Source organism: Artemia franciscana, chromosome 16 (genome assembly GCF_032884065.1).
Source record: "Artemia franciscana chromosome 16, ASM3288406v1, whole genome shotgun sequence".
In the NCBI taxonomy this organism is placed as follows: Eukaryota; Metazoa; Arthropoda; class Branchiopoda; order Anostraca; family Artemiidae; genus Artemia; species Artemia franciscana.
The window spans coordinates 33,849,943-33,859,031 of record NC_088878.1 but is presented as its reverse complement, the minus strand read 5'-3'; the positions used below and the strand labels follow the sequence as shown (position 1 = coordinate 33,859,031).

The following is a 9,089-nucleotide window of genomic DNA, read 5'->3' as shown; positions in this document are numbered from 1 at the left end:
TTCGTCATTTGTATCCCGGTGTCCCGGTTTGTATAGGCTATACATTCGTTTTTGAAATGGTATATGATGAAATAAATTTTTGTATTTTTCCCCTTTTTTTCTTTTTATTTTTTTTTTGGTTTTTACTTTTTTTTAGTTTTTTTAGTTTTTTTTCTTTTTTCTTTTTATTTTTTTTATTTTTATTTTTTTTAGTTTTGTTTTTCTCCTTTATTTTTCATTTTTTTTCCTTTTTTTCTTTTTTTTTCTTTTTTAGTTTTTTTAATTTTTTTATTAGTTTTTAGTTTGTTTTTCTTTTTAGTTTTTTTGTAGTTTTTACCTTTTTTTAGTTTTTTTTTAGCTTTTTTTTACTTATGTCCTGGTCGTCATTTATACTCCCTGTGTCCCGGTCGTCATTTGTGTCCCGGTTCTTTGTTGATGGTGATTGCTAATCGAACATTCCTTGTGTCCCGGTCGCTTTCTCTTTGAGTGTCCCGGTCGTCATTTATATTCCCTATGTGCCGGTGTCCTGGTCGTCATTTGTGTCCCAATGTAATTTCGTAATTTCGTCAGTCGAGAACATGACGTCAGCCGACACAGAAACATGACGTCACCTGATCCACAGATCCACAGACAGACAACTTATTTTTATATATATAGATATATATATATATATCTATATATATATATATATATATATATATATATATATATATATATATATATATATATATATATATATATATATATATATATATACATATATATATATATATATATATATATATTATATATTCTACATATATATATACATATATATATTATATATATATATATTATATATATATATATATATATATATATATATATATATATATATATATATATATATATATATATATATATATATATATATATATATATATATATATATATATCTGCAACATATTTTGGTACTAGGAATGGGTATGGTCAGGACTGACCCTTGTTTCTTTAGTAGGCCTTCCTGCAGAACCGTCCTAAATTTTACAGAAATCTATTTTGTCTCCAGAGGAAGAAGACTTTGTGATGGGCCAATGGGCCGGCACGAAATTGGATGGAAACAATTCTTGTATTTATTTCTTAAGCCCTTAGATGGTGTAAAAGAGAGCCAAGTCCAAGGTACATTTAGTTCTCTTTTGTTTCGTCTTAGAAAGTAACAGTTTCTTGATTTATTATCCGTACAGCATACCCACGTTATTTATTTAGGCTAAAAAGTAAAAGGCAAAGCATTGCACAAGAAATCTGAAAAAAACTAACTCAAATCCATAAACACTATAACTGCATAAGGCGATTGATCTTCTGCCCGTGAAAAATCAAAAGATACCACCATCTTGGAATGCAACTCTCCTCCTTGTACTTTATTTCTACTAAGTCCTTCTAGCTCGAGTCCTTCTTATAGGACTTTTTTTTCATTTTCTTTTGCTTTTCTACAGCGGCGTAATTTCGTCAAAATCCAAACTTGAAGGAGATGCAAGGGCAAAGTTGGAATCCTTTTTCCAAAAACAAGTGAAAAGGCAGTAAAAACTAAAAAGAAGCCATTTGGTACCACAGAGGTACTATTTAGTACTCTAAAAGGACTATAAAGTTACTTCAAAAAAAAGAAGATGTGTTTCTGTAGATGCTTGAATTTATAGGTTTATATTAGTTTAGACAAGATTTTGGAAGAAACTAAATTTCAAAAAGGGGGGGATAAGGTTTGGGGAAGGGGAAAAACAACGTTAGGGAGGGGCAGTTGCCCCTTCCAGCTCCATAACAAATTACGCTCCTAATTTTCTATGGTTCGAACTTTAGAGTTGTTTAATAAGCTTTGATCAAATTCTTCTATAAAACTGGAATTCTACTTCAAGGCAATCTATTTTTCAAGACAGTCTTCTATAGAATTATAGAATTACTCAAGTAAATGACAAATGAAAAGGACAAATACTTATAAAATAAAGCAAGCAATCATTTATCTGATTAAGTCTCAATATTTCGTGTCTGTGTATCTTTCTTAGGTGATTTAAAATTCAGCTTTTGTTTCCATATTTGAAGCAAATTTAATAATGTCTTAATAAAGCTTGCATTGTTACCATGTAGCATATATGGAAAACCAGTGCATATATATGGAAAACCTTTAATTCAGGGAAGGAAATTTTCTCTACAAGATGTTTCTTCTGCATTCCTCCTCTTAGATTCAAAAAAAATCTATAAGTGTTAAATATATGCGACAGTTACCCTGCCCCACAGCCAATATATCTTCTTTGAGTGATAAATAGAAAAATTTAGAGAAGCAAAAAAGCGGCACTCTCCCAAGGGTCCGAAAGTGCTGCCATCTATTGTTTCTACCCATTTCTGTTCGTGATTTCAGCTGAGTTTATCATTCGGTTTTTCGCACTTGGGATTGCGGTAGAGAAATGGTATCAGATGTGCCTCTTAAACTTTAAAAATTCTCTCATTGCTAAAGAAATGAGAGTTTATCCTTTGCTCCTTTCTAAGTGATGACGTTAGAAAGTTGGCCTACGGCAAAAAAGTCAACTTTTGAACTAAGACAGATAGATTTTTTTTTTGACGGCAGTCGATAGCTTTTGATAAGCTGATCAAAGTATATGTCATCCATTTTTTTGTACAAAAATTCCTTCATGAGATATACCAGTTTGAAAGTTTAAAGGGGTTGACAACTTCAGTAGTAAGGTACACACTGAAACCAAAACTAGGCCGATACCAATTGTGAGACATATAGGGGAGTTGCAAGCAACAGTCGGCTGTTAGCTCATAATCATCCTCGGCAATGAGGGGTTCGCAACTCTTACTAGTTAGTGTACCTATTTTTTGTTTCCGTTGTATTTGATGGTAAGACCAATTTGGTTCCAGTGGTAAGACATGTAGGGGACTTGTAAGTAATAATCGGCTGTAAGGCTACAATCATCTTTAGCAATGAGGAGTTTGCAACTTTTGCGAGTTGGTGTACCTAGTATGTATTTTAGCATCCTTACAGATTAACAACTTCAGCGTTTAGTCGCAGCGAGGAAACAAAACCAAAGTGTTGCTCTCGCAACACTTTACTCGGCGAAGCCGAGCAAAGGTTGCCGCAACACCTCACGTTGCCCATGCAGCATAGATCTAGTTGAATGTTATTTGGGTATTGCAACCGAAATGAATTGTGTGACAAACTTTGTTACTCGTATTCTTATAATAACTTTGACAATCCTTGTTGAATTATCGCCTCTCGGCCTTTTGGCTAAGATCAAAGTGTAGTATCTGTTCTTATCAGCTTACTATCTGATACGGCCCCTACATGGGGCCCAGAATATGAAATTGATTTTTAGAATCCGCAGGGATGTTGGGGTTGCTCCTCCACTCCCTTCTCGCGTTAGCCCTGTATCGACGTACACCCAGGATTTGCGCACACCTTTCGAGGGGAAACCAAAGGTCATGAACCTTAATCAATCATATGTATAATACATTATTCAAGGTGAAGAATTATCCTGCCGTTAGTTACTTAGTCCTTGAATATATTGTCAATCATTTTTTTCCTTATGCAAAAAAAGAAGAAACACTGTATAAAATTTACAAACATTAATGGTGAAAAAGCCAATGAGTAGACGCCATAATTAATTTAAAGTGCCCAAGCTGGATCCAAGTCCCCATGCATCTTTATCGAAAATAGTTCGTAATTATAAACTGCTGAAATCTAAATTGAACCAATATTCGATAAAATTGCTGAAGGGATTGTTTTTGGCCTCAGGTGGCTTGGTTCTGCGGTGAGTTGTTGATAGTAGTAATGACTAAAGCCCCCCTATGATTGTTAGAGAGAAAATAATTGGCAAATTCAGTAGAACGGTCACTGGGTTCTCAGTTATTAAAGTTTCGACTTCAGTCAAATTGATAAGAGAGTGATAAACCCCTGATTTTCTTTTCTCAAAAAGGTAAACCTGCATTTAAACGGTCAAGACGCTTGCATATGAAAATGAAATGGCGCATAGATTTTGAACAATTTATACTTACCTGCCTGGAAAAATGCCTTGATCATGAAGGAGGCGCTCCCAGGGTGAGGCCTTTCCATTGCACTTCGGATTGGCTGACCCATGTGATTACTCCAAACGGGGTTAACTCGACGGCGTAAACTTTGGTTGTGGGGGATTAAGTTCGCGCGGACTCCTATCCACAAATTGAAAAGGTTTTTCCTTTGAGCCCGCACTCTGTTGTAATTTTGTTATTTGAAAGAAATAAGTATACAAATTAATAGTGTTAAAACCAAATAAATTTGATCATTGGGCCCTATTGAAGAAATTAATTTCCTGACTAGCTGACATGTTTGAGATAATACGGAGAGAGTTGAGCGTATACTTTATAGAAAATGGTTCTGGAATTTTCTCCAGAACATGTCTTAAATAATCACATTTTGTTTTTCTTAGTCTTGTATTAAAGCTAATGATGGGGTATCAATGACCAGTCGCAATAACTAAATTAAATTGCCTAAACTGATTGAATTCCTGATACATTTTGTTTTTGAAAATACTCCGTAATTATCAAATACTGATTTTTAAATTGAACTAGGAATCGAATCAAATTGCTGAAATTTAAATTAAGTCACAAAGGCTAGTCTTAAAAAGTGAAAAGCCCTTGGTCACCACACATTTTATCAAGTCAATTGCATTGGTAACATATCAAACTAGAAATTCCTACCGCTACCTACCACTATTCCTACCGCTACCGCTAACGCTAAGCTTCTTGGAATATTTTAATAGGGGGGCCTTTGGCTACATTAATTGATCGACCATTCGCTACATTACTATTATTTTTCGGCCTGATTACTGAATATTTATGTTTTTTTCTGCGGATGTAGTTCTAGTAGTATGTCATTAAAGTTGCCCATGAATTGCTGTTCATTGAATATGCTTCCGCATCATCTGATTTTTGGCCCGTATTTACTTGATTTAACATTGAATTTCTTATTGCTTTCGAACCTTATTAAAAAGAATGAAAAGTAAGGAGCGACATTAAAACTTAAAACGAACACAAATTACTCCGTATGTGAAAGGGGCTTTTCCTCCTCAACAAACCGCTCTTTACGCTAGAGTTTTACTGTTTTAAAAAGTAGAGTCAAGAGATAGAGTCAAACTGTAGCGTAAAAAAGTGGGGCGTTGAAGAGGAAAAGTCCCTTTCATATACGGAGTAATTTCTGTTCGGTTTAAGTTTTAATGTCGCTCCTTACTTTCAATTAAAAAAACTTGTTTTTTTTATTTAATGATACCTGAGGTGGTAGATTCAACAAGGTCGAAGTCCCTTCGTAAACTGGCAAGTTTCTTACCTGTACATCTTTTGTATGAGCAAGATTTTTAAAGTTGTGATGTATTAACTATTAAAGTCACATTATTTTATTTTTATTTTACACCACTTTTTCATGTTGTATGGGCATCAATAAATTTGTTAATTAATTATACAATCAAATTTCTTTTTTGAATAAGATTTCTAATAAATTCAAATAATAAGATTTTAAATCCTTGGACTTGTTCAATTGTTAATATTTTATATTATTGAATAGCATGAATTTGAATATGAATTTGAGACGTTTTGTAGAAATTCAGACAATACTTAGCTTTTTACTTTGTTATTCAAATTTGAATATTTACTAATTATCTTATTATTTGCTTTTTAGACGAATATTTACCCTTATTATTATTGAATACACTGAGATCTTATCTTCAAACCTCAAAATTTGTCAGGTGTGAATCATGGATTTTGCTAAATTTCGTTTCACAGCTTTGTGCACAGAACGTTGCATTGATAAATTGAACATATTTTCAATATTTGAATATAGTTTGCAACAATTCTTCTATTGATTTAAGTCAAATAGATTTTAATAAAAACTTGAAAACTGCAGCTAGCAAGCGAAAACTTTCCGCGTTCCAGTACAGAAGTATACTTTGTTGCTGAAATATCGAATTTCACCTTCTAACTAACCCAAATAATGCTTAATAATAAAGAAAAATCTAATCTTTAATTTTTAAGGATATAATGCATATAATGGATATAATGCATATAATGATATATGCATTATCAATATATCAATGGATCAATGGATATATTTTGAATTTTGAATTAATGGATATATTTTGATATATCCATTATATTTAATGGATATATCAATATATCAATGGATATATTTTAAGGATATAATGCATATAATGGATATAATGCATTTTTAAGGAACACTAGGCTTATCTCCTATTCTCCTCCAAGTTATACCTATGGATGCATTTCCAGCCTAAAAAAAATTGTAAAATAGTTAGGCCAACATAATTTTGAAGACTCTCGTTGCTACCCCATCTATTTCTTTGTTGTGTTGACTCATGAAATAAATCAGTCTTTGTAAAAAAAAAAAGTCTTTTTGTATATTTAAAGAAAGCGTTTTCTTTTTACCAAAATAATTAGTTTCCCGATTTCACAAATTACCATTTTAGAAAATTTATATTGGTTGGAGGGGGAAGTGCAACCTGAAGAAACTTTGAATATTCGACAAGAAAAATCCGCTTTTACCCATAGGGGTCCCTACTTTTCACCATTTGGTGTACATCTCCAAACACCACATATGCCGAATTGATCTACCATGTTTAGTATAGTTTCCACCACGCTTGGCATAGCTTCCGTCTTGCTTTACAAACTTTCACCACGCTTGGCACGTGACACCCGGCGTCCATGATTCCTGAAGATGGGTGCTTTTAACTGTTATCCCTTTTTCTCCATAAAACGTTGGCTACCTATTGAAGACCACTATCTTAATCTTGTGTTTGGTTTGGGATTGAACTTTTTCATAACGGAATGATTTCTTTTGACCTACAGATTAAGTTAATAATTTTTTTTTGTTTTGCTTTTTTCAAAGATTGAAAATACATCCTACGCGTGTAATAAAGATACAACCTCACTGAAGGGTATTTTTAAATGTATTTTTAAGTTTTTGTCACTATAGGCCGTAAAGGTAAAATTACGTAGCGGAAAAAACAATTCCACAAACAAGTGGTGTTTGAACTTATTATTCGCTTCGAACGTATTTCCAAGTACAAGCGTGAAAAATATTGACTGCCAACTAAGCCAACGAGCGACATTAAAACAAAACGAACAGAAATTACTCCGTGTTTGAAACAGACTGTTCCCTCCTCAACACCCTGCTCCTTACGCTAAAGCTGTTTACCGTTTTATAAAATAGAATTGAGAAAGAGAATCAAACTTTATAATAAAGAGCGGGGCGTTGAGGGGGGAACAGCCCCTTTCATACAGGGAGTAATTTCTATTCGTTTTAAGTTTTAATGTCGCTCCCTGCTTTCAGTTAATTTGTTTTTTTTTTATTTGATTTATTATAGACCCTAGGAAAGTTTTCACCACTTAGAACTACTATTCTTGTTCCCGGCTCACCTTGCGCTTGCGTAATTAATTCCAGAATATATTAATTACCCTGACTAATTAATTGGTAATGGGCTTCTAAAATTACACAAATAATGTCATTTTATTATTCATTTATTTCGTAAATGTATTAAACATCTTAGAGTATATAGTTTATAAGATACAGGTAAGTTTTCATAAGTAAGAACAAGTATATATATAAAACCCAAGGCTATATCCAGGGAGGGCTAGGAGGCTCGAAACCCTCTACTCCCCAAAATGTTTGGCTGACTCGTATAGAGGAAACAAAAATGGATATAAACAAGCTATTGAGTTTATTTTACGTGTACCCTCCTCGAAAAATCCTTGTATAAGACACCCCTCCCCCCAAAAACAAAAGAATCCTGGATACGGCCCTAATATAACCTAAAAAATCACAATGGAATGAAAATGGGCTTAAGATCTTAAGCAAGGATAGGATTGCAATGGAGACACTATATCTTAATTTGAGATTTACAATGCTAGAAAACTAGAAGAACTCATAAGATAAAAGACGTAACAGACACAATTTCAAGACAGCCCTTATATTACAACTGAATAGCAGCAAGGAAGAGGCTAAATAACAATAATAAACCAACGACTAGGCCCAGCATTGAGACTAGCCTCAGCCACGAGATATTGAGCAGAGGGTTTGATATAGTTAGACATAAAAATGAACAAGACAATGCTTATAATATATCTCTCGTCCACTTTCTTTCAAAATCATAAACTAAGAACCCTCGCTTTGGCTATTATTTAACCCATTAGTTGTTTAAATAAATTTTCTAATCAAACTAAATTTTCACTTGATTTCAAATTTAATTAAACTAAGTTTATTTGAATTAAATTAAGTTTCATTAAGTTAAACTTTTAATTATTTTGTTTACCAAATTTGACGTCTAAAGACTGTTAATTTATTATATAAATTGTTTGCTACTGATAAACAGTTTAAAATGTGCATTAATTAATAATAGACTTTGAGGTTAAGACTATTTTTTCTTTTAGTATTTTTCTCAAGCCAATATAATTTCATACTATATAAAAGGCAAATAACTACCACAACTCAGCAGTTTAAAAAAGCATTTTCATACATTTGAAAAAACCTCTGTAAGGGCCATAACCCCCCCCCCCCGGCCCTCCATAGGTGTCGTGTAAGTTCTAGTCAAATTGTTAATAATCGAATTTTGACGGTCCCTAATTCAAAATTTGAAAAAATATTTGTCGCGTTAATTCGCATCGGCCGAATTACTTAACCTAAGGCCTGCTCCCAATCAAATCCATCTAATGTAGAGATTTAGCCAATCAACATTTTTTTTTTACCTCCCTAACCATAATGATTTCCTTTGTACCAAGCAATTCAATTAAACCAGTTCCAAATACGAAAAAAATTCCAACTCAAGTTACGTCCAATTTATGTCTTTTATAACTTACATTAGACTATATCTCACTATAAAACAATAATATATTTTGTGAGATTTTTTTTTCTTGTTATTTCACGTCAGCAGAAATATTTAATTTAAGGCCCGTTAATAAACAAGATTTATTCAAAGCCCAATTATCCAATGTTAAGGGCGAGATTTGGTTACGCTAATTTAAGAGCTTGTTTATAAATCTTTCGTTATGTAGAAAAGATACTGCATAGGAAAATAAACTTGAAAATTTTATATCGTAAA

The 9,089-nt window shown here is 32.8% G+C and overlaps 2 non-coding genes across 2 annotated transcripts; both read left to right on the top strand.

The window, feature by feature from the left end:
* Nucleotides 1-3,215: 3,215 nt before the first annotated feature.
* On the top strand, nt 3,216-3,409 carry LOC136037453 (U2 spliceosomal RNA). Its single transcript, XR_010619953.1, has one exon. It is a non-coding gene; the product is annotated as a U2 spliceosomal RNA (small nuclear RNA).
* Nucleotides 3,410-3,994: 585 nt separating this feature from the next.
* LOC136037438 (U1 spliceosomal RNA) lies at nt 3,995-4,158 on the top strand. The gene has a single exon (XR_010619941.1). It is a non-coding gene; the product is annotated as a U1 spliceosomal RNA (small nuclear RNA).
* Nucleotides 4,159-9,089: the final 4,931 nt, after the last annotated feature.